General features: G+C 41.6%; 1 long non-coding RNA gene across 1 annotated transcript; it reads right to left on the reverse strand.

The window, feature by feature from the left end:
- Positions 1-1695: 1695 nt before the first annotated feature.
- LOC137446284 (uncharacterized) lies at positions 1696-24993 on the reverse strand. Its single transcript, XR_010988610.1, has 5 exons — positions 24874-24993; positions 24611-24734; positions 23366-23428; positions 22167-22201; positions 1696-1756 (listed from the first exon to the last, which is right to left on the reverse strand). It is a non-coding gene; the product is annotated as an uncharacterized lncRNA (long non-coding RNA).
- Between the last annotated feature and the right edge of the window lie 909 nt (positions 24994-25902).

The following is a 25902-nucleotide window of genomic DNA, read 5'->3' on the forward strand; positions in this document are numbered from 1 at the left end:
TTGGATGTGTTCAATCTCATGCTGTTGGACTCTGCCCATCTGTCCAGCCTGTCGAGGTCCCTCTGCATATCATAATGAAATATGTGAAGCCAGAAATTTCTGGTTAAAATCACTTCATTTTTTTCTGCCACCTAATGACCATTTTATTAGTTAAATTAAAGTGTCAAGAAGGAGATTTCATTGTCTTAAAGGCTGGGGATTATTGCATGTCCTTGACCACAGAATCCTACAATAGTTGAGGCTGAAAGGGACTTCTGGATGTCGTCTAGTCCCAAGTACTGCCTTCCCAGTGCAGAGTCAGCTGCAGTGAATTGCCCAGGACTGTGTCCAGCCAAGTTTTAAAAGTCTCCACATGCAAACTCCACATCCTCTCTGACCAACCTGTGTTAGTGTGAACACCCTCTATATAAACAATATATCTGTCCATGCTTCTGGGCTGGGAGGAAGGGCAGAGCTGCTGGTCTCTTCTGCAGTTGCTGTGCCCTGCCTGGTTGCCTTTCTTCCCCAAGAAGTGAGAAAATACTGATCAATGTTGTGATAATTACAAAAAAGCAAATGTCCCTCCCTTTCAATTCCATAGTGGAAGTAGCTTCAGTCATAAGGTGGAGATTACTCCCAAGGAAGACAAAGGTGCATGAATTAAATGGATGTGACTTGACACTTAAAGCCAAAGCTAAGCATGCTACTTTTATGGAGATGCAGTTTTTAAACTTACCAGTCTGGAAGGGGCATGCAAGAGCACAAATTCCTGGCATATGCCCTGTGAGCACATACAGATCATTACAGGCAGATGTTCCCATTTTATCATACATTGTTCTAGCCACCAAAGTTGGCACTGGCTCCCTAGAAGATATTTCTTGCATAGGAGAGCAAATCACTGCCTTCCCTCCCCAAATGCAAGTGATGACAAGGGGATGGAAAGACAGCAAGACTTGCCTTCCAGCTGCCAGCACCATGGACGACTGTTCTTGAGTGAACAGGCACTGGCATTAGAAGGAAAGACTATTGCCTGATGATCAAGACCCTGGATGGGCTCTGTGGGCACAGTTGCCAAGGTGGTAATGAGGTATTGCAACCAAGGGTATCAGGATAAATGCAGAAGGATGGGGTTCAAGGGCTTGACTGATTCTTACTCCTTATTGGAGAAAGTTTACCCACAGTACATACATTCGTTGACTTGTTTAAGAAAAATAAATACATAAATATTTAGAACCTCTTACTCAATTTGGTAAAACACTATAGCAAGTGATTGCATTTTACTTTCTCTTCACACCATACATATTGCACAGTGGGATGTCTCCTGTCTCTCCCAAAATGTTCCTAATAACCCTCTTTCTCTGAAGAGCCTGTTTGAGTTGTCTTTCACAGACCAGTAAATATAGTGCCAGTGAAGGTAAATTTTCAGTAAATGATTGGCCAGCAGGGATTCAATGTTTATGATTTGTGTGAATGGATTGCATGAGAGAGGAAAAGAGCACACATACACACACAATATTATGTTGGACTGCATGTAACTGAAAAGGGGATTAATTTTTAAAAAGTATTAAGGTAATCTATTGTTACTGAAAACAGGGGAAATCAGCTACAGATATATCTTCCAAAATGGAGTCCATTTCAACATGGTTTTCATAAAAAGATAATTATATTGCTTGGTGCAGACAAGTGCTGGACAAGGTTCCACTGTCTTTCTCCTTACATGAGGTTTACAGAGATTGCTCGCCTTCAGGGTGGAATCAAAATGAGACATAGCTCAAGCCTGCATGGAGAGAGGACCATTTCAGCATACTAGGATGGAGCTGCATGAGTATGTTGTTTCTATAAATACAACTGAAGCAGACAAAAAACCACAACACCAACACAAAAAACCCCACAAACAACCCTAACAAACAAAACCAAACCAATTTAAAGAACACTTGTGCATGGTTCCACACCTTGTACAAACACAACAGAACCACAAACCTATACCCCTGACCCCAAGCACAACTTAAAGCCACTCAGTAAGTGTTTTCATCTACCACTTTGTGCATCTCTTTTTGGCTGCCTGCTCACAGAAGGCAATACCCAAAGAGAGATGAAAAAATCCTGAGTAAGCAGCTGGGAATGGCTTGTTAGCCAGGCACTATGCCTAACAGTTCTGGCTGGTGTATGTGGAAAATTAAACACACTGGAAAATATATATTTTTTTTTTTAATGGATATATTTAATAATGCTGTCAAAGTCTTTGGAACACTATGAAAAAAAACAAAAATAGAAGATAATTCATTCAGAGAGCATTTGGATTTCAAGAGTTAGCTACACAAGATGTTAAAATGCTAGGTCATAAAACAATCCTGAACCACACCAAAGAAACAAAAATGAAAATGGGGAAATCAAAAGCTCTGAAACCCATCAGTAATGACATCTGAGCTACTTTCTTAGTCCAGATAACTATTCATGGTTCTCAGTCTTATAGCCTGGCCCAGTTAACTACAGCCACTACCACCTAGCGGTGGTAATAGCAAGTCTATAGTTAAGCGGGAGGAAATGTAAATGGAAGGATCATTCACAGAGCAGTGAGGAGGAACCCCATTATGAGGAATGCTTTCCAAGGACTATTTCTAAGAGCCATTGAAGAGGGAGAGACAGAGCCTGCATGCAATGCACAGCCATACACCCAGTAAACCATCAGGTGAAAATCAGGATTTTGATTTCCAAACCAAAGAATGCATGAGCTGAGCTGAGCCAAGGCTGAGTATTTATGTAACTAACTGTAGTCAAGCCCTTTTCTCCACATGCATTATGCACCATTGTTTTGTCCCCCAGAATCCCAGCCTCACCCAGCTGCGAGGAGCAGGGCACACTTTTAGTAGGCCTATTCAAATGCTTCAAGTATTTCACCTCTGTCGCTTCTTCTGCATCATATATTTGATGATTATTCCTTTCTGGCTGTTCTGTGAGTCACAAACAGTAAACATAGTGCTCTTGTGAGTTGATATTAGCATCTCCCCTGTGCAAAGATGGAAATTAAGACAGAGACACCTACCTGCCTGTGCTTATATAGAAAAATCCATGGTTGTGACAGGATTACACCCCTCAAAGCTCGCAGACTCTCCCACTCTTTACTCATGCCTCCTAATTACACTATGGTGTTGCCAGAGGTAGAATATATCCAGTCCTCCCACTAGCTTTAGTTCTCTATGTAAAGAGCTGGCTTTCAGAGTTATAAATAAATAAATAAATAAAGGAGCAAATGGTAGAAATAGCTCCTGAGCTTCTAAAAAGGTAATAAACTTCACTTAAACTAAGAAAGTACTGTTTTAAAATTGAAAAGATGACATCATCAATTGTTTATTTTAGAAGACCCATTTTTATACACGCATGTAAAGGCACATACATACTTTCAAACACCCATAGCAACTTCAAGTCTGCCAGAGTCCAGCATTGTCATCTGTGAACTCCTGCAGAAAATCATTGTCTCTATCTGTAATATTTGGTACAACTAACTTTTTATACCAATGATGATAACACCACCACCACAATTTTATTACATCTAATTATAGGAAGTAAGACTAAATGCCATACAACAGCCCTGCAGCTCCTGGGTTAGGGGCAGTTGAAGTTGATTTGTTATCTTTCAGAGTCTGTCCTGAGGTGCATAGTGTTGCCAAGACCTTACCCAACAAAGATCCTGTTATCTGGATAAATTGGGTTATAACTATTTAGAATCTACTGCAACTTCTTTTGAAGCTGATGGGAAAGCTTCCCTTACACTAAACAGAGTGCTTCCACACAAATCTCTGCAAATTCTGTTTCTAAACAAGTTTGGATTTTTTTTTTTTCCTTTCACATCATAGAATAGAATAGAATAGAATAGAATAGAATAGAATAGAATAGAATAGAATAGAATAGAATAGAATAGACCAGACCAGGTTGGAAGAGACCTTCAAGATCATTGCATCCGACCTATCATCCAACACCACCCAACCAACTAAACCATGCAACCAAGCACCCTGTCAAGTCTCCTCCGGAACACCCCCAGTGATGGTGACTCCACCACCTCCTTGGGCAGCCCATTCCAATGGGCAATCACTCTCTCTGTGTAAAACTTCCTCCTGACCTCCAGCCTGAACCTCCCCGGCGCAGCCTGAGACTGTGTCCTCTTGTTCTGGTGCAAAAAAATATATATTATCTGCATTATGGTCATGAAGAAAAATAATGATGGTATGCATTGTAAAGGCTTACTTGGCAACAAGAGAACTTTTTGGAAGGCTGTTTCTCCTCCCTCAAAGCCTTGTTAACACAAGGATTGAGTGTGCAGCAAATTCTCAGTTCTGAGGCTTCTCAGTCCTGAGATTTCTGGGTCCTCAAAACCAGGACTCATTTTCAGTGGCCATAATGTCAAGATTTCTTATACAGAAAGGGACTCATAAATAGATTTTTAATTCTTTTTTTTTTTTTATTTATAGCTTCTTTGACTTCATAATATTGCTTTCTTGTTAATCCACTTTCTTGGAACAATGGAACAAGATAAACTGCACATCCAGTGTATCTGGGTAAGCATTAGCCTAGGCCATCATCTGGACTGTTGCATTTAACATACACATACAGGGTGAATAAACCAGCCATATAATACTTCACTGTTTAGAACTATTACAGCTTGATTGAGGTAAATAAATGCTTTGCCACTAATTTCAGAGAGCTTTGCAGGAGGACTTTAATGAATCTCAGCAGTGCAATGACTGAAGACCCACCAAAAGATGCAAATTATGTGCAATTCTGAAGCCTACTGAGGTCCCAAGCCTGGATTTCCTCACAGAAATTAAAGGATCTATCTTTCCTCCACTACTTCCCAACCAAGAGGGTGACACAATGTATCTCATGTGCTAAGGGCTATTTGACAGAATGCCATTTGTTTCATAGCTTTGTCTAAGCTACAGTTCTTGCAAATCCTTGTCAAATAATATGAAGAACCAGAGATGGTTGCTACAAAAAGCAATTTAAAGCTATGCATAAATGTAAAACACGTATGCAAAATGATTAGTTTGTCCCACTTAGAGCAGTTCCCAGCCTAGGTTAATGCTTTTGCTGTCCTGTTCAGCATTGTTGTTTGCCTAATGGTGAGAACTAAAATCCCAGGTGCAAGGCCTTGGAAATTATCAAAATAGAAATTCATAACTAGATTCTACAACACACATTCATGTATATTATTTAAATGTCATAATATGGCAACACTTGAGCTGAAGAGTCTTAACCCAAACTGTATTATTATTTGGCGGGGCTGGGGGGGAAATTAGCTTCAACTTACAGAACAGCAACCCTCAGCTGAGTCAAACCTGGTACATAACAGCCATTCACCCAAATGACCAAAGATGAATTTGCAAACTAAATGATCAACTGTGTCCAGTTCTGGGCCCCTCAATTTAAGAAGGATATTGAGACTCTTGAACATGTCCAGAGAAGTGCAATGAGGCTGGTGAGAGGCCTCAAGCACAAGCCCTACGAGAGGCTGAGGGAGCTGGGATTATTTAGCCTGGAGAAGAGGAGGCTCAGGGGTGACCTTATTGCTCTCTACAACGACCTGAAGAGTGGCTGTAGCCAGAAGGGGGTTGATCTCTTCTCCCACGCAACCACCACCAGAACAAGAGGACACAGTCTCAAGCTGTGCCAGAGGAAGTTTAAGTTCAAGGTGAGGAGAAAGTTCTTCACAGAGAGAGCTGTTAGCCGTTGGAATGGGCTGCCCGAGGAGGTGGTGGAGTCACCATCCCTGGATGTGTTCAAGAGGGGATTGGACGTGGCACTTGGGGTTTAGTAGTCATGAGGTCTTGGGTGACAGCTTGGACTTGATGATCCTTGAGGTCTCTTCCAACCTTATTGATTCCATGAATGAAAAAAGAAAGAAAAAAGAAAAGAAAAATAAAGAGGAAAAAAAATAAAAAGGGGGTGGGTGGGGCAGAGAAGGCAATTTTCATCTTTAATCAGGAGTTTCCTGAGCTATAATGCATAGCCTCAGTTTCACTTCTGCCTCACAGTTCGGGCCAGAAGAGCAATAGCATTAGATTGCATCTAGTTTGCAACATTGTTGCACTGATAACAAGGCTCCTATCCTCAGGAGATACCAGACAGAGATAAAGTATCCTTAAAGCCGGGACTTAAACAGTAGAGGAGCAAACGCAGGCTTGGAAATTACTTAAAAAAAATAAAAACAAAGAAACAAACAAACCGACCCAACACCCACACACACCAAGAAACAAAAACAAGCCCTGCACCTTGAATAGCAGCTAAACTGCAGTTCAGCAATGTTGTGCTTTAACTGAAGTCTTTGGCTCAGAGGTGTGAACGTGATGTGGTGACACAACCTGCAGCAGCACTACCCACTTTTGGAGGTACAATGGGCTCTTGAGAACTCATTCATATGCCTCATTCAGTCTTTAGTCATGACAACAAAAAACTTTTAGCACTTCACTTCCCAGGCATTCACTACCTCTGCATTTCTGATCCATAGGCCTTTGTCCGCAATGCAGACAACAATGAAAACAAGAGCCAGGAGACAATACCAGGAGACAATAGCGACAAAACCATTCAACTCAGACGGTATTTAAGTGCAGAGATGTGGAAATGCATCCTCACACAAAGTACAGGACCACTGTATCACCGCTGAAAAAAAACCAACCAACACACACACTCATCTGTTGTGACTAGAGAAGAGACAGTTCCAAGCATTTCTCCATTGTTCGATTTTCCTTTTGCCTTGGCTTTTGCTGGCAACAAAAACAAAACAAAACAAAACAAAACAAAACCAACCCTGTCTTATCTATTGTGAAAAGGAAGAGGAGAAGTGTACATGCGACTAGGGAAGTATCAGTATGAAGCATTTCTCCATGGTTTTATTCTCCTTTTGTCTTGGCCCTTGCTGGCAACAATAAAAACCCAAATTAAAAGGATCTCGTTAGTGAAGTAGTGAGCTGGCAGGCCGTACAGATCAAGAGATCATCAGTTGGGAAGGAGGGCAGAAAAGTCTGAAGCCATCTAACACGCACAGTAAACACAGATATGTGAGTTTTATGCTAAGAACATTTCTGCTTCCATGCGGTTATCTCTTACCGCCAGAATAGCCCTAAGGATTAAGATGGTTTACTGGGATCAAACGCCTTAGAGATTATTATAGTGCTGACTGTTTACTCATTCGCATTAAAATACAGAACTATGCTTTATATCCCTGTATGTGCAGCACTCAATCACTAATTCTTTTCCATTCCCTAAATGGGTCAGCCCAAATTCCCAGCCTATCCTATTTTCCATATCCAAGATAAATCTCCAAAGACATCTTGATATGCCTGTGTAGCTGGGCATCCCTTAAAAGCATTGTCAGCATTAAGATCTCAGCACTTGCTGCCAGCGATTAGCACAAAACTTTTGCTATGGGCTTGTTTAGGCAGAAATAGATAGTGACGAATTGGTTAGAGGCTGAATCATCTCATGGTTAAAGCAGCTGAGGGTTTGAAGGGAAGGAAATATGGAGTCTTAGCCTAGAACATATTTTTCTGCAGGAATGTCAACTGTGCCCTTAGAGGTATGAGACTTTTGAGGTCATTTAGTACAGTTTTGATCTCTGATACATAAAATCAGTGCCTCTAACAAGAGGATGAGGAAAACACAAAATCCAAGCTAGCCTCTTGCTGTCAGCTGTTGCATTTCCCTTTACAACAGAGTTTGGGTTCTGCAATCTTGGATGGCTTCAGCATCACAAAATCTACATGCTCTTCTTGAACTTGGTATGCACACCCTAGGACTTCCCACAACTAAACAAATCATATTGCCCAGTCTGAAAAGTGTGATCTGAATCCAGACGATCTGCCACTGTTTTGTCCTATCCTATCTCTTAAGAGAGCCTGACTGCATCTTCTTTCCACCTTTCTTCTAGAAGGAAGGCTGGTTGGCCCTCAGCATGTAGTGGTGCACAAGGTTGTTTCTCCTTAAGCGCTCTGTGTTTATGTTCATGAGATCCCTGCTGGCTCATTTTTCCAGCCCACTAGTTACTGAATGGGGTGGAAGAGGTAAAAAGTCCCAAATGTATGATCATTGCTGAACTACGTTTATAATGAAAAAGTGGAAGAGGAAGTGTAGCAGGACTATATTAAAATACACAAAAGCAGTCCAAAAAATTGCACTAAGGTGGTGAAGGTTAAATATAATTTAAGTTTGTGGACTTTTTCTCTTATTTAAGTGAATGTGATGTCAGTGAATGACATGAGAGTAATAACTCTGGAGACCCACTTCTTCTCTTTACTCTTAATATGAGCATACCAGCATGGGCTGCACCAATTCCAAGCTCCCTTTCCACCTCATCCCCAGCCCTCTCCCTGGGGCCAATATAGTGTGGAGGATAGCCTTTACACAGCCAAGGGGGTCCTCATCAAATACACTCAAGTTCCTAGTCAAGCAGCCAATAAAAGTGTACAGGCATTATGTTTGTAACACAGGGCACCATCCACTGCGAGAGAGCTGAATTTCACTGTCACATCTTCCAAATGGCTGAAGACTAAAGACTTTCTCATCCATCTTAGTTTAGCTTTGTCAAAACAGTATTTTCTTACAGAATATTTTGATGAATAAATATTTTTCAGTCACATAACAGCTCTCTAAAAGTATTCCCAAGCAACTGAGTATCACAGTTGTCTAATCTGATTACACTTAGCAACCCCACGGAAAGAGCAGTCTTTGCTAATGTCTTTAGAGGAAACTGGAGCAGGTGCTCAAGGCTTGTTTTCTGCTTTCAAGATAGACACCTCAAACTTCAGCCAAAAGCCCATTTTGCTGAACAATCATGTTGTCAGAAGTGTAACTTTGCCATCATTATCTTCTTGTAACACTTGAGGAGAGGAGAGGGGAGGGGAGGGGAGGGGAGGGGAGGGGAGGGGAGGGGAGGGGAGGGGAGGGGAGGGGAGGGGAGGGGAGGGGAGGGGAGGGGAGGGGAGGGGAGAGGAGAGGAGAGGTTCGGAGAGGAGAGGAGAGGAGAGGAGAGGTTCGGAGAGGAGAGGTTCGGAGAGGAGAGGTTCGGAGAGGAGAGGTTCGGAGAGGAGAGGAGAGGTTCGGAGAGGAGAGGTTCGGAGAGGAGAGGAGAGGTTCGGAGAGGAGAGGTTCGGAGAGGAGAGGTTCGGAGAGGTTCGGAGAGGAGAGGGGAGGAGAGGAGAGGAGAGGGGAGGGAGGGGAGGAGAGGGGAGGGGAGGGGAGGGGAGGGGAGGGGAGGGGAGGGGAGGGGAGGGGAGGGGAGGGGAGAGGAGAGGAGAGAGGAGAGGAGAGGAGAGGAGAGGAGAGGAGAGGAGAGGAGAGGAGAGGAGAGGAGAGGAGAGGAGAGGAGAGGAGAGGAGAGGAGAGGAGAGGAGAGGAGAGGAGAGGAGAGGAGAGAGGAGAGGAGAGGAGAGGAGAGGAGAGGAGAGGAGAGGAGAGGAGAGGAGAGGAGAGGAGAGGAGAGGAGAGGAGAGGAGAGGGAGAGGAGAGGAGAGGAGAGGAGAGGAGAGGAGAGGAGAGGAGAGGAGAGGAGAGGAGAGGAGAGGAGAGGAGAGGAGAGGAGAGGAGAGGAGAGGAGAGGAGAGGAGAGGAGAGGAGAGGAGAGGAGAGGAGAGGAGAGGAGAGGAGAGGAGAGGAGAGGAGAGGAGAGGAGAGGAGAGGAGAGGAGAGGAGAGGAGAGGAGAGGAGAGGAGAGGAGAGGAGAGGAGAGGAGAGGAGAGGAGAGGAGAGGAGAGGAGAGGAGAGGAGAGGAGAGGAGAGGAGAGGAGAGGAGAGGAGAGGAGAGGAGAGGAGAGGAGAGGAGAGGAGAGGAGAGGAGAGGAGAGGAGAGGAGAGGAGAGGAGAGGAGAGGAGAGGAGAGGAGAGGAGAGGAGAGGAGAGGAGAGGAGAGGAGAGGAGAGGAGAGGAGAGGAGAGGAGAGGAGAGGAGAGGAGAGGAGAGGAGAGGAGAGGAGAGGAGAGGAGAGGAGAGGAGAGAGGAGAGAGGAGAGAGGAGAGAGGAGAGGGAGAGGGAAGGGAAGGGAAGGGAAGGGAAGGGAAGGGAAGGGAAGGGAAGGGAAGGGAAGGGAAGGGAAGGGAAGGGAAGGGAAGGGAAGGGAAGGGAAGGGAAGGGAAGGGAAGGGAAGGGAAGGGAAGGGAAGGGAAGGGAAGGGAAGGGAAGGAAGGGAAGGGAAGGGAAGGGAAGGGAAGGGAAGGGAAGGGAAGGGAAGGGAAGGGAAGGGAAGGGAAGGGAAGGGAAGGGAAGGGAAGGGAAGGGAAGGGAAGGGAAGGGAAGGGAAGGGAAGGGAAGGGAAGACGAAGAGACGAGGAGAAGAAACATTGGAAAAGACCTCAAAGATCAAGTCCAACCTATCATCCAACACCATCTAATCAACTAAACCATGGCACAAAGCACCCCATCCAGTCTCTTCCTAAACACCTTCAGTGATGGTGACTCCACCACCTCCATGGGCAGCACATTCCAACGGCAAATAACTCCTTCCCTGAAGAATTTCTTCATAACATCCAGCCTAAACCTCCCCTGGCACAGCTTGAGACTGTGTCCTCTTGTTCTGGTGCTGGTTGCCTGGGAGAAGAGACCAACCCTCGCCTGGCTACAGCCTCCTTTCAGGTAGTTGTAGAGAGCAATGAGGTCTCCCCTGAGCCTCCTCTTCTCCAGGCTAAGCAACCCTAGCTCTCCCAGCCTCTCCTCAAAGGACTTTTGCTCCAAACCCCTCACCAGCTTTGTTGCCCTTCTCTGAACATGTTCCAGCAAGTCAACATCTTTCCTAAACTGAGGGGCCCAGAACTGGACACAGTGCTCAAGGTGTGGCCTAACCAGTGCTGAGTACAGGGGCACAATGACTTCCCTGCGCCTGCTGGCCACACTATTCCTGATACAGGCCAGGATGCCATTGGCCATCTTGGCTGCCTGGGCACAATGCTGGCTCATGTTAAGCCTACTGTCAACCAGTACCCCTAGGTCCCTTTCTGCCTGGCTGCTCTCCAGCCACTCTGACCCCAGCCTGTAGCACTGCATGGGGTTGTTGTGGCCAATGTGTAGAGCCCAGCACTTAGATGTGTTAAATTTCATGCCATTGGACTCTGCTCATCTGTCCAGCCTGTCAAGGATGGTGTCAAAGAAGGTTATAAGCCATTCCAAACCCCTACAAACACTGATGTAGACAAAGGGGTTTTTCTGTCCAAGACAGTTCTTCACATTTTCATGAATCTTACAAAACAGAAATCTGGTTGAACAGACAAAGCTTGGGGTCAAGCTCCAAATTTCATTTTACAATAAATGTTGAAAAAAACCACAAACAGTATCAATGAGGGTCTGCCATCAAAAAAGGACAGATCTAGTTCATGAAGTTCAGTCCCAGAGATTGTGATGTGGGGCATCAGCTACAGGGACAAATCACAAAGGATTGAACCCACCTAAAAAATGGAAGTGTTTGAGAATAGGGGCCAGTATCACTGTTGTCATCTAACATATGACAAAACAGAGGCATTTAAAAAATGGGGGTTCATGCATTCTTGCAGTTAGATATCATCTGAAGCAGATCTAGACCCAAATCTGCCACACACAGATTTTGTCCATATGCTTTACTCCTAGGTAAATATGCCATTTTAATATTTCATTAATTTTTATTAAGCAGATCAAGTTATTCTAACACTAATATGTAGATTAATGTCATTCAGAGGAGGGCAGAGGTTTAACCAGGAAGAGTTGTTCATCATTAAAGGTATACTTTACTTTAGGACACATATAGTTTTTATTACTCCTGAACTGACCATCAAAGGATCTACAATCTTGTCTTTGCCTACTACATGATATATCACTAATTAATGAGAGAATGGATTCAGGAAGTAATTAGTAATAAAAAGGTAAGTCTAAAAATCTCCCTAGCTTTTGATAGACTATTTATTAACTGAAAGACAGATAAAGCATATCTCAAAATTGGTCAGTATTCAGCCTGCTTTGGAATTGTTTTGCTAGGATTAGGATGCACTGCAAATTCTAAGGCAGCCACCAAATTTACCTGCTCCTTTGGTTCCTGTGATTGGACACTGATTGCTTTTAGGAGGTAGAATGCAGCTGCAAGGCAATGATTGAATGCAAATTAAATAGCTCATGTCACACACATCAAATTAGCAGTGTTCAATACAACATCAGCTACTTGCAGCCATGGTGTTAGCTTATTTTAACACAGACAGGTACCCTCTGCATCTTCATGCATCATCTTTGGGCTGGCAAACCTGAAGGGTCATAAATACCTCTGCCTTTTTGGTAGTCCAAATCCTTATGTGGGAGCATTTCACTGCCAGAGGAGTTATACTTCTTACAGAGGCAGAGCAAAGAGCCACACCATCTCCTGCACCACTGCCAAGGCTGCACCCAGCACCATGGGAAAACACAATCAGACTGCAAGCTGACAAGCCACCTAAAATGTCTCATTAGTTAGATCACTTCCTCTAACTGGTAATATAAGAATTATTACATTACTATAACAGATGCTGTATGCTTTCATATTAAACTGCTTTACACTGGTTAACTTTTCTTTTACATTACAATATCACCAGACCCTAAGAATTATTTGGGACTAACACTGCTAAAGCCTTGGAAAACAATAAAGCTATTAAATTATCATAGGAAAAACTAGAATTCTACAGAACAAAAATGTTTAGCATTTTCATTTCAGTTCAGTTAATAAACTTGGACGTGGCCAAGCCAGAGAAATAACATTATGTGAAAATGATGTTTAGCACATTTTAAAATGTGGTTTATTTGTTTAGAACAAATAATAAATCAAATAAAGCTTCTCACAAAGCCGAAGTTTGCATAATTCTTGCACTTCTACCTGCAAGTATGAGCAACAAGAGGTGTATAATCTCTTCTCCTTTGCAAACATTTATCTATACAGTTTTGCCTCCATAATATGAGACTTATATGCACATATGTACACTATATCCACTGGATGGATATAGATCCACTAGATTAGATGCTTCGTCTACTCAATATTCTTGAATCCATTGGTTGCAAATTGTATTTCACATATCCTCCAAGAAAAAGTGGTTATGTTAAACTTCTCAAAATTTAAGCAGACTTTACTAATGGCATATAAAGATCCTTGCAACCAAAACACATCCTTTATCTCATTTACAAACATTTTGTGCACTGCAAGATTTAATTGCTGTCATTGCTCTCTTATTGGAAACCATGTTTCCTTCACAAATCAACATAAACCACTACACACTTATGTTCAAGATTCAAATTCTCTTATAATTGCTTTAGAACCAAACAGCTTTATCAACAAAAATTATAATTGGTTTCTACCCTTCTTAGTTTAAGAAGTCCTCTGTAAAAAGTTCATAAACCACAATAACCTCAATACTGCCACACAGACCACTGCCTTGACTTTATAGAGTCAAAAGCCAGAAATAAGCCATCACTTCTCACTTATCTCTCTGTGTGTGTATGCTTATGTTATAAGCATAATGCAGGTACATGTAATATTGCAGAATTTCCCCTTCTGCTGCCACTTTTTGCCCATCAGCTTGTGCAAGACTAGAACATCTCTAGAAAGGTGCCAGTCCTCAGCCAAAGACTTGATGGAGACTCTCTTTGTGTCTGATTAGTCCATCTTCAAGCTTAATAATTTATTTTATTTCCTATTTGAATATGTCTGGTCTTAAGCATGCTAAATAAAATGCCCTTTGGGCATTTGCTGTTTTCTTCTTCAGAAGTTATTTATTTGCTTTGTCCAAGTTTTCCCTAAAGCTTTTTTAATAACCTGAACATGCTGACTCTGTAGCTTTTTCACTGCAGGATGTTTTTTCCTACTTCCAAACCAATTTTGCAGCTCTTTTCTGTCTCTTTCCCCAATCCAGGACTAGGGAAAAAATATTAGACTTCAGACTGAGTGTACAGGTTCACTGTCAGACTCTTCAGTGCCTTGTCATAAGATGAAACCCTCATATTTCAACTTCTATTTCATTATTCATATGTGAAAAGAGCAAAAACAGTTGCCATTAAAATGTTCTCCTAGCAGCCTTTAACATATGTTTCATTGCCATGTCATATGCTTTCCCTGTGCTCTGTAAGGGAAGATAATCATGGAAGTACAGAACATTAGCAATCCCTGTGTCTTGCTCTTTTCCTAACAGTACTCTGCACACGAAGATTTTGTTAGAGGATTTCAGAGTGCTCTGAGCCATTTTCTAAACTGTCGTGTGATCCAGATGCTCTGTGCAGCGCTCTGGGTTAAATGTCTATTGTAGAGTCACTTGCAGTCATAAGGCACTGAATTCAGTGGTACTTGTGGATCTTTCCAATCCTCTGTGCCTGCTTACTCATAGTTTCAGCTGAAAACAATTGTCTGCCCCAAAAAGTTAGCCCTGATGCATCCCAAAATGTCCTAAAAGCTACATCACTATCTTGAAAAACAGCTGAAGATCAGATTACATTAACGTAAATTTTTATCTGCCTTACTCCATGTGATGTAACAACTATAACATTATCAAAGCAATTAGAAATGCATTTAACCAGACACCAAGGATGGGTCTAGACATTGTTACAGTAATACAAAAGAGCATTAAAAAAGGTTAAAGGCTCTCAATATGAGTATGAGACAGAAGAGGCAAACCAAAGCATTCACTATCACAACTCGTGATTGAAAGCAGGGCTGGTTTGACAAGGTGGCAAGAAGGGAGGTAACAGGTTAGTTTAGGACCTAGATTTACAGTGATTTTCACTCTCTTTTCTCACAGCTACATGCCCCAAAAGATACTGCCTTGAAGAGCAGGATGCACCAGGTGGATTGCAGCAGACTGGTGGCTGCCTCCAACAAGCATGTTTACAGGCTTCAGCTTCCTTGTCTCCTGCTCTACCTCTGGAAATATCTGATTGCTCCTGCTGTATCCTGCTGTGTGTGTTATCAAGAGTTTGGGTTAACACAGTCTCTGTTATGCATTACAGCACTTTAAAGCTACACTGTACCTGGTTAATTCACTATCAGTCATTTTCAAACATGTCATCTGTTCTTGGTCTGTCTTTCCAGCTGCAATCTAAGGTCACAACTACAGTAAACCTCTTTGTATTATTTGTGTAAAGAACTGGGAGTTTTGCTTTTTAATTTGCTTGGAGGTGTGCTATTTTGAGGCATAATTATTGAGAAGACTGAAAAAGGTGAGTCAGAAAATGATAAACCAAAAAGGAAAGTGCAGATTGTATACATAATGTCTACACATTGCTCAGTTTCAAAGAGAAACTGGCAGCTGCCCCCAATTAGAAAAGCAGCTTAGGTTAGCTGTGCTGTATCATACCCAATGGGGTTACCACAGTGCAGCTAAAGAAACTGTCACAAGGAGCAAGAAATCCAATTTCATTCCCTCCTTCCTCATCCTGAGATAAGAGAGCTCTGCTATTGCAGAATAAAGATTACAGATCATTTCCACATGCACACCCATGTCATACTCTTTTAATATTCTCATATGAGCGCTGGAGATAACTCCATAACAGTAGAGCATATAAACAGACTCAACCCACTGTAAAATATCACCATGAAGGAACAGAAAAACAATAGTTGTAGCAAGAACAATAGAAACAGCTAAATTATTGAATATGTTTGGAACTTGGGACTTGCTTTACGCATAGATCAAATGCATAACAGGCATGATTGATTCCAGCCATTTTCTTTTTGCTTCACTTCTGGTTAACTTGTACCAGGCCAATTTTTCTGCCTGTTGTCAGCACCCTACTGCCACCTGAGGGCTCAGAACAGTTTCTATAAATGTCAAGGGCAAATCACACTTAACCACCATCACTTCATGGGGCCCCTCCATTTAGCCTGCCAACAGTTAAGCACTGATGACAACCAAGCAAATCACATCCCCTAGGAAAGGAGGCCAATACCTGATGTCACATGGGTGGCTGCAGATAAATAATAATATTATTTTAAGTTCTTGTATTCCTCACTGAAACCTTGTCTGTAGTGACCAAGTTATTGCATTAGAGGCATTCTAGGGACAGACATTTTGGCTCATTGCTGCCAGCAATCCAATTATATTCGTCTTGTATCTGTATCTTGTAGATACTCATGTATCTTGTAGATATTCATCTACAAGACAGATCCTCTAGCACTTGACAGAGGCAGCAGCTTAAATAAGGGCACTGAAAAGCAACAAGATCACCTTAACCACTACAGTATTGTAGGTGAACCTGTCTTTCACGCTATGTTATTTAGTACTCTAAGATTCCCTGGAAGAGAGCCATCAAATGAAAGCTGGGCTCATGGCCTGGTGTTGGGGTGATCATTATGCAAGTCTGAGAGTTAAGGTCCACTATTCTACAAAGGTATTTCAAATCTTTATTTTAAAGGCTGGACTACTACCACTCAACAAACTATCATACACCACCTAACGTCAAAGTATACTTCATCTCTGCAGAACATAGTGCAAGCTAACAACTTAAGCTAAAGCTGGGGTCTTAGATGCATCCATCCTAAGTTCAGCTGGACTTAATGATAAATCCTACAGCCTACAAAAAGTGTATTTGGGGATTTTTCACAGTTATGAGGAAGAACAATCTACATTCATCAAACACATAAAGCTTGGTCACCATTTTAGAATTCTAAGCAAGCTGAAAAACAAAAGGGAAAATGATGGGTTAGAAATAATTTACTAGCTGAGGGAAAAGTAATGAATCATTTACTTGACAAACATGACCACACAATAGAAAACATATTCATAAATCTTCTTAATTGATGGGGAAAATAATTGAATATACTCTGCAAAAAGAATGTGACAAATTAGAATGAAAACCCTTGGTCTGGTTTAAAGCTATGTTAAAGCAAGTGTTTTACAGCAGCAAATTCAATAATCTGGGGTAAGGCTAACAGAAAAATAGAATCACATTCCCTTGTTTCCCCTTTTGTTATTGCTAGGACCATAAGGTAATCAGCATTTCATTGACTGATCACACAGTTTTGATAGTCACAAGGCACTAGCAGGTTTTGCTTTCACAAAGTGCTGCAAGATAAAGCTCTTCAGTCACCCTTACAACTGTCTAGCAGGAGTAAGCTCTCAGTGGGGAAGGAAGCAGCATTCCAAGGGTTCCCACCCTTCTGACAGTTTGAATTCTGTGTTGTCAGGATTGGGTTATGCTGCCAATAGCAATAATTTCAATATTCTTGGTGAAGTGTACAAGAAAATGAATATTTCTGGCTTGGCTGGGCCTCTGGGTCTACTCTGCAGTACTACTTACCAATTTTGAGAGCTAAGTAGCCTCAGGGAGGTGATGGGCTGCTGTATAGCATGACAATTTTTCCTTAGGTGCTGTTCTGTAAAAATCCTTCATATCTTAGTCAAAGAATACAGCAGAATCCCAAGCCAGCTAAGGCTTTGAGTTCTGCCTCACTATGTCTCTGCTCCCTGGTTCTCTCAGCGATATCTCAGTCATTGATGTGCTGGGAAAGCCTTGATCTTCTTATTAAATGTCTGCATTCTTCCTCCTTCCCTGTTCTTGCCTCTTCCACTTCCCTTCCTCATGTGCAGTTTGAGAATATCTCCTCTGTTGATGGTATCATGCTATATCAGGGAAGTCATCTGTGTACTCTCCCATTTTCCAACAGGTCCCACAAGAGCTGGCAAAGGAGGGCAAATACCAAACTTCTCTGCAGCCAAGACTCATAGGAATGTGACATTCAGCCTAGTGCACCACGTAAAAAGGCTAGGGTCAGCAGGTCTTGCCAGTCACAGGCTGTGATGATGCTGTTCAGTGAAGTGATTTACCAAGACCAAGTTTCAATTCAGAGCACTAGTAAATTTCTGGTGAAACAATATATGATGTCCTACTCATGAAGCTGGAAGTCTATCTGTTGGCTCTTGATTCAGAATTACATCTAGCTTCCAGCAGCATTGCTCTATGGTTCAGGCTAGCTCAAGTGCTCCTAATATGACATGGAACTATTTTCATGAACATGGGGCAGCTAAAGCTGGAAAGAGCTTCTGATCAGTTCCTAGGAATTAGTTAATCTGATCTCTGCTCCACCAGTCTCCAGGTGGGTCAAGATGAAATATACTTTATTAGCCCCCTCTTTTCTGTTGCATCTCAGTTCATCTAAATATTGATGCAGTCTTGCCTTATTTAGATAGGAACGTGTGAAGAAAGGCAGAAGTTCTGAGGTGGTGCCAGAAGCAATGGTATTTCACAGGAAAAATCTCTTCATCTTTGCAGACTGTATATACTGGTGTATGCATTTGCCTTTGATGCACTTACAGACTGCCTCTTCCCTAGACTACATGGTTCCATAGCCTTTGTTACTGCTGTAGGCAAAATAGTAATCCATTTTAAATTGTTGAAGTATATGTTCACCTGCAATGGATCATTATAGTTCCAAAGGATCTATTTGTTTCTTCTGAATGAAACTCAGCATCAGCACCTATGTGCTTTAAAAACCAGTTCTTTCTCTCCTTTTACATTTTTCATTTAATTAATAATCTATTTTCTTACTATTTCAGTATTTTTCAACACACATCCAGTATCTACTTTGTTCTATTTCATAGACAGTAAAAGAATCCCTCTTAAAGTATACATGGGCCCTTTAGAATTGTTTCCATTCTAAAGTTTGGGGGAAGGGTGTGGAGGTAAAAGTGGGAAGCAAAAGAGTTAATTCACATAGGAGAAACTGCTTCATCTATATCCTTTTGAACATATTTGACATAGTATGACCCAAGGGAGCATGTGCTCTGAGAGACTGAGAACAAGCACAGGTCAAACAGAGGACACAAACACAATACTTCATGGTGTTCTGCACCTACTGAGTGCAGTTAAGTCAGTGCACGGAGATATCAAAAGTATTTTGACACTGACAAGTGGAGCGCTAAAATTCTCAGACATCTCATAAGGAGAAAAGTTGTGTGAGCTCTCATCACTTTAAAAATATTACTCTTAATCTCTTAATGTCTCAGTTCCTAACTAATAAAACAGAGTTGCTCCGCTTGATTATCAGTTCATGATGCTATTAGAAGTTTTATTGCTAGTTTCAAAGAGGGGAGGATTAGAGCCATGTTAGATGAAATTAGTCTCATTTTAGTCACACCATTATTGATGCCAGGATTCAGCAGCTTATACTGATCTCACACTGAACAGCCAGATATCTGGAATCTCTAAATGTTAGGCTCCAGACCAGAAAAACATACTCTACATGTGAGCACGTGTGCTACTTTGAGTCAGAACTTTTAATTTCTAGCTCTTCTAAGTAGTTGCACTTTCTGAATTTAACAGCATGTTCTCACAGAGAGTTTCTGCTTCTAGAAATAATAACACTTCTAGTCAGTACCAAGGACTGCCATGCAGACCAAGGTCACCACTGAAGCTTGCATACCCCATTGGGGGTGCAGAGCAAAAGGCTGCACCTGCAGAGAGAAGCAGGTAGTTCAGATGACCCTAAAATAACCAACACGGTATTCCATCCCATATACAACATATTCAGTATAAAGGTAAGGGATCACAAGGGCCAAGCTCTCTTCTTCAATGGCCAGTGTCTGAGGAGGACTCTTGTCCATTCTGCCTTTGATCCCCATCCATGAGTTCCTGAATTCAGTTACACAATCCAGCTCCTTAATCTGGCTCCTGTCTGCTGTAGCATCCAGTCTGTGATTTCCCCAGTCCTTTGTCACAACAGTGGTGACAGTGATGTAATTTTTGTCAGGAGGATTTGATGATGATTTTGTATATATTTTATTTTGCTATTATTTTCATTAAAGCTATTTAGTTTTCATTTTCAATTCATAAGTCTCTCCTTTATTCTATTTCTCTTCCCCTTTGGCAAGGCAGTTTAGAGGTTAGAGAGTGTCTGTCGCTGTTTAATGGCTGGCTCAGCCCCAACCCTTGAGAGCATCTACTTTATTCAATTCCTTAACTAAAACCATTTACATTTTGAAAGTTTGTCACAAGCTAAAATTCTGATCTTAGGATAATTTTTTAACTATTTAACTATTGAGGTCAACCTCAATATCAGTGTTGGATTATTCTAGCTTCTATAAAGTATGTCACATTGTAATTGCTGTCACGGTATCTGATTTACAAAACATTTTCCACCTAGTGGTATGTGTTAAAACAACAGCAAATACTGTCCTAGGTGATGCCTGAAAGGTATGGCTGCATCACAAAACATCTGAAAGCATACAACCCTGTTTTAGATGTTTCTGCCTCTCTGAGTTGAAGCTTAGACAGGAGATAGCAGTCAGTTTCTTACCTGAGAACTGCTGAACAGTCCTCCTTCTCCCTTTCTCTCTCATACTGCACAGAGGCGTCTCAGGGACCTCCAGAGGTAAGCAACAAGTCTGAGGAGAAGACTTGAAGCCTTAAAGATAGATACCTGCTGGACTCTTAAATAAGATAACTTCAAGCCTCTGTTGTTGTTCCTACCTGTAAAGTATCCCATATAGCTCTACCTCCCCATTTACTGGGCAATGGAAAAATCCCACTTCCAGGGGATGTGTCCTAGGGCACAATACAGAAATAACATCTTCCATACCAAGGAATAATACATCCAGGGAGGCATTTGAGTCCTCCCTCAGCAGGGGTCTAACCACAATGGTGCCAGCAGGAATCCAAACTCAGTAATATCATATGATAGACATCTGTAGGCCATTCCTGAGATAGTTAAACATTCCTAGACTGTCTACCAAGGAAGAGGAGGTTGCTGAGACACCTTGGGAACATCATACTGGGGCAAAAGGACCCAGCAGAAGTAGAACCTGAAGGGACTACTGCTGGAAGCAAGATGACTCCATGAACAGTAATTTCGGTGTGTTTGCATCCAAGTTTCAGAGTCCCATACTTAGGAGAAAAACTCACACAAACAATGTGTCTGGCAAAGTTCAAACACCCTGGCCTAATAAACCATGCAGGCTGGACACCAAGACACCTCTGCAGAAGTTGCAACTCCCCCACCTAAATATATCAAAACAGATCACTTAAAGCTGGCTGTGTGCTCATCACAGAAATCCTGCCAACTGGGTTTTGCAGTGGGGTGAGACTCAGCATCCCACTGGCTGTTTGATTTTCTTATTAAAATTGTAAAGTTCTGTGCTGTGCTGGTTTTGATTTTGTGGATGGAAAATGTTCACCTAATTAATGTTACTGCAAAGAACATTAAGGTTATTAGCATTCAAGCTTCCTGGCATGAAATGAGCATAAGTTTAGATAAGGAAGAAATCTTCTGGCATAAAGAGATACAATTATTTATACTAGGAAAATTTTGCACCTTCTGATGAAGCATTCAGCTCCAACTGCTGTCAATGTCTAAAAGAGCTGTGGTTACATGGCTGGCTTCACTTCCTTTGCTAAGAATTTAGTCTCTCATCAGCCATCCTCTTAAACAAGCTCAATTTTTTCACTCTGAGCAAACAATAACAATCTAACATGTAAAAGATCCTATCCAGGTATTATGCTTGATTACATAAATGGTTAATGCCTGAAGCTCAAGAGAAGAAATTATTAGTAAACTGAAAGCTGTTAGTGTAAAGCTCTGAGCAGAGATCTTGACAGAGATCAAATTCCATTTAAAACCAAAATGCTGCAATGATTCCTTCCCACGCACTTGAGATGAATTCAAGAAATAAAGGTATCACAACAGGGGTATGTTTAAATTGGACTGGCTTTTGAATGTGAACAGAATACCAAGACAGTGGTGGCAGTGGATGAAAGAGCTACACTACTGAGGACAATCACACACATACGAGAGTGCTTACAAAGTCACATCGTATGCTTGGATGGAGCTATGAAGACATTCTGTGCTTTCAGCAAAGGGCAGAAGCACAGCCCTGTTGGGGCCATTAAAGAGAAATCATGGAATACTCTGTGGTAGAGTTCACCCTTTCATCTCACCCTACCCCAGTTTCTCAGCTTTATCCTAGAGATGATAAACAACCTTTCCTAGACAGTCTGGTTTAGAAACAGTCTGTTTGTGAATTGCTTGATTTTAACTGGATTATTAATAACCCAAGAAGAATACATTGAGAAGAGGCCTCCCTTATTTTCAGGTGTGTTATAACCTTGATGGCTTAAGCATTAGCTACCCTGAAGCATTTTCCATAAAGTATGTTATTTCCAGCATCGTGCTTCCAATGTGAAGTTGTAACACCTAAATTCTCATTTCTGGTCAGATGGGGAAAAACTTCCCAAACACTTACCTGCTCCATGTTGCAGACAGTCACTATATCAGACTCTGGAAGAAAGTAAAAAATGTAAGAATGGTATTTTTTATCTATTTGCATAGAAGTGTTAGTAAAAGCAGAACTGCTCTTAACATCACAGAGCTGCTATACAACACGTGATTAATGTCTCTGTGTTCTTTATTTCAAAACACGCTTGAACACAGGTACCTGTCCCAGGTTTTCCTCACTGTCCTCATATTTGCCAGTCACCTGCACTTTTCAGCAGTTTGAAACACAATGCATCTTTGGATCTCTTATACCCAAAATGAAGTATAAGAGTGGTCTTCAGCTTGCTACCGTTTTTTAACTCAACTGTTATCTTTCACTGACATCCCCTGTGTCCTATCAGTCTCCAGGCTAATCTTTAATCCATTTCTCAAGTCCTAACCCTTGATGTCAAGTTCACAGACTTACCTGATCAATCTTTTTCCCTTTTTTTCCTTTCTTTTTTTTTTTTCCTCTCCTTTGTTGTACTCTTAGCAAGGTATCTTTCACATTTCACCCTTGTCTCATCATTCAGTAAGGTATTTAGGGGACCTGGGATGTCAAGTTCATGTGCCATACCTGGACTTTGCTTCTTTTTTCCTCATAAAGCTGTTTTTTCCAAGTTGTTTTTAAATCATGGCTGGGATAAGTGTTTTCATGCATGTTTTTGACCAGGCACTTGAAATCAGGCTTCCCACTCTTCCAAACCTCACATGATTATTTGCATGTAAACTTTGACAAGCCATCAGAAACTCTGCTTCACTTTGTTATTTTTTACAATGAAAACAGTGATCATAGCTTTCAGAATTAGTGTAATTACATGCTCAGAATGATATATCTTTGCAAGAAACTTTAGACAGATTGAAGACAGGAGGGCAGCTCATTCTGAGTATGAAACTTGTTGAAATGCTGCAGATGGGTTCCAGTGGGAAATAGGAGTCCAGATGAGAGATCAGAGACAAGATAATTTCTTGTACCTAGGCTCAAATTACACAGAATCACCAAAGTTGGAAGAGACCTCAAAGATCATCAAGTCCAACCCATCACCACAGACCTCATGATTAAACCATGGCACCAAGTGCCACGTGCAATCCCCTCTTGAACACCTCCAAGGATGGTAACTCCACCACCTCTCTGGGCAGCCCATTCCAATGACTAACAACTCTCTCAGTGAAGAACTTTCTCCTCACCTCAAGCTTAAACTTCCCCTGGTGCAGCTTGAGACTGTGTCCTCTTGTTCTGGTGCTGGTTGCCTGGGAGAAGAGACCAACCCCCTAAGTAAAACACAGTCACTTATTTCCCACAAGGTACTTAAGAAAAGACAGGGAGAGAGAAATAAAGTCCCAGTTTGGAAAATTTCACATTAATTTAAGCATTTTTCCTAATAAAATGTCTGTTTTCTTGACAAACAGGATGCAAATGTCAAGACATCAAGCTTCCAGCCTCAATACAGATTATTTCTTTGACGCTGTCCAATAATTAATTTATTTCCTGATGAAAATTTTGAAATCTTAAACTCCAAAAATGACTAAATCTTCTCAACATTGTCTGTGAATTGCATTTTTCTGTGAATAGGGAGCATGTTGTCATTGAAACAATATAACCTTTAGCAGTGTAAATGTTAGCATAAAGAATTCCTGCAGCTTCCCAACAGTAACAACACTGACTGTCACAACTGTCATTTATAGTGTTCTGAAACAGGCAGCTTGAAACCCCATATACATTTGTGTAGTTAATAACAAATTTGTTGTGTATTTACAATATATTTGAGCTACTTAATTGAATTGTGTGTTTAAAAATTGTACTAACCATTCAGCATGGTCTTCATATTTCTTCCAGTGCAACTCACAATTTGGTGCAATTTCAGGCATTTTAATAACTATGCTCGTAGCAGTTTCTCATACAGAGAAAATTTCAAAGAAGTCATATTCTTTTCAGATTAAGTCCTTCTAGTAGTCTGAGTTGTGAGCCACTTTGGGCTTGAGTGCCTATCCTGTGAGGTAAGGTCACTGCATATTTGAATAACAACCTCTTTTGCAGCCAGGCTTAGAGCCCATTTATTGTGCTGCCATTGGCTGGCAGCTCCAAGGCGAGTGGCAACACTAAAACCACAAGCACAGGAGAGAGGAAGAAAGAGAGTGAAATCGGCACAAGAACACCTATCAAACTACATCAAAACAGCAGGAAGTCTCGAGAATTTCTCCAGGGAACTGTCTACCTGCCTTTCTGCATTGCCTCTCCTCTGTGTCCTAAGGTCTGACCTAAAGAGCAGCTTCAGCTATAGATGAAACATTGGCTGTGAGTCTGAACTAGAAAGATCATTTTCAGAGGTGGTAGGAAGGGTCTAGCCAAATAATGGTGCTCTGATAAGCAGTTTTATCTGTGAGAGAAGAATCCTGATGCTTTTTCCTCTCCTTTTTATTTTTTTCACTGACCTTCAAAGCTTCAGGGCTTTCAGTACTTCCCATCCCTCATGGCGTGTCATCGGTGTGACTCCTCCAGTTAGGAATGCAGTTAGTAATGTCTCTCAATGCCACTTACAGAATCAACAACAGGGACCTGTGCAAAGGAAAAACAGCAGTCCATGATCAGAAAATATCTAAATACTTTTCAGACATTAAGGAGAAGAGAAAGAGAGTAGAATGCATAAAAAGAACAGGGGGATGTAAAAATAGCTGGTTGTTGGGACAAGACAAACCCAGATGGTGTTTCAGCATCCACATATTCGTCCAGAGCATCTTGATGTTCACAAAGGAGCCTGGCATGGACAGGAGTTTTGAGTTCAGATAATCTGGTTTTCCTTCCAGGAGAGCAGTAGCTCCAAAGAATAACGACTTTACTACAAGAGAATGAAAAACAGGCAGACACTTTGAGAAATGTCCTTCATGTGATTTAGTGCAGTGGCAATGCTCTTGGGAGCTGTCATGCAAAAACACAGAAGGGAGGGAGAGATGAGAGATGTGGATGTTTGAAACAGGGAGGTTTACAGTGCTGAAACGCTCACTGAAGCACTTTATTCTTTTAAAATAAAATCAGCAGTGGCAGAAGCTTTTCTTTTTCTTTCCCCCCTTTTTCACAGATAACTTGTTGCTCACATTATTTTCTACTGTCAGCAGTCTTCTGGGCCAAGTCTTGACAATCTCAAGGACAGTAACTTTGGTAATATGCCCTGGGCAAGCTATGAAGTAGCTCTTAGACATAACAATTTTAAAATAAAATAAATATGTATTTCTAAAAAGTCAGTGGATTCGTTTCTATTTTCCCAGCAAGTGTTTATGCCAGACAGGAAAATCTGTCATCTTTCTGATGTTTTGGCTTTTTAGATGTGATACCTCATTAACACCAGCGCTTTTTTCACCCCAGTCACTGTTTCTCAGTTCCAGCTGTTAATCTAAAGGGAGCCTCTCAGTAAGCAGGGAAATGTATATGGATACACAAATGCAAACCCCCTTAGCTCCGAGGTTTCCTGGACTGTAGAGTTCCCCTTCTTGCTATAGAGATAACCACTTAATTGTCCCTCTTTCCTGTCCTTTATAATCACATTTTACAGAAATAACATATACAGTTTCTTTTAGACACATGGTAACTGACTCATATCTAATTCTATACCAAACCTTCCCTTTTGAAAGGAAAAGGAGCACTGCTTCAGTTTCTGCCCCATGCTTTTGTGCTGTATGTTCCTGTCAACATCTGGGTGTAAGGACTATGCTTACTGTCTAGACTACAC

This window comes from Melanerpes formicivorus, unplaced genomic scaffold, assembly GCF_026170545.1.
Source record: "Melanerpes formicivorus ecotype bairdi unplaced genomic scaffold, bMelFor1.0.p_v2 SCAF_17, whole genome shotgun sequence".
Taxonomy (NCBI): Eukaryota; Metazoa; Chordata; class Aves; order Piciformes; family Picidae; genus Melanerpes; species Melanerpes formicivorus.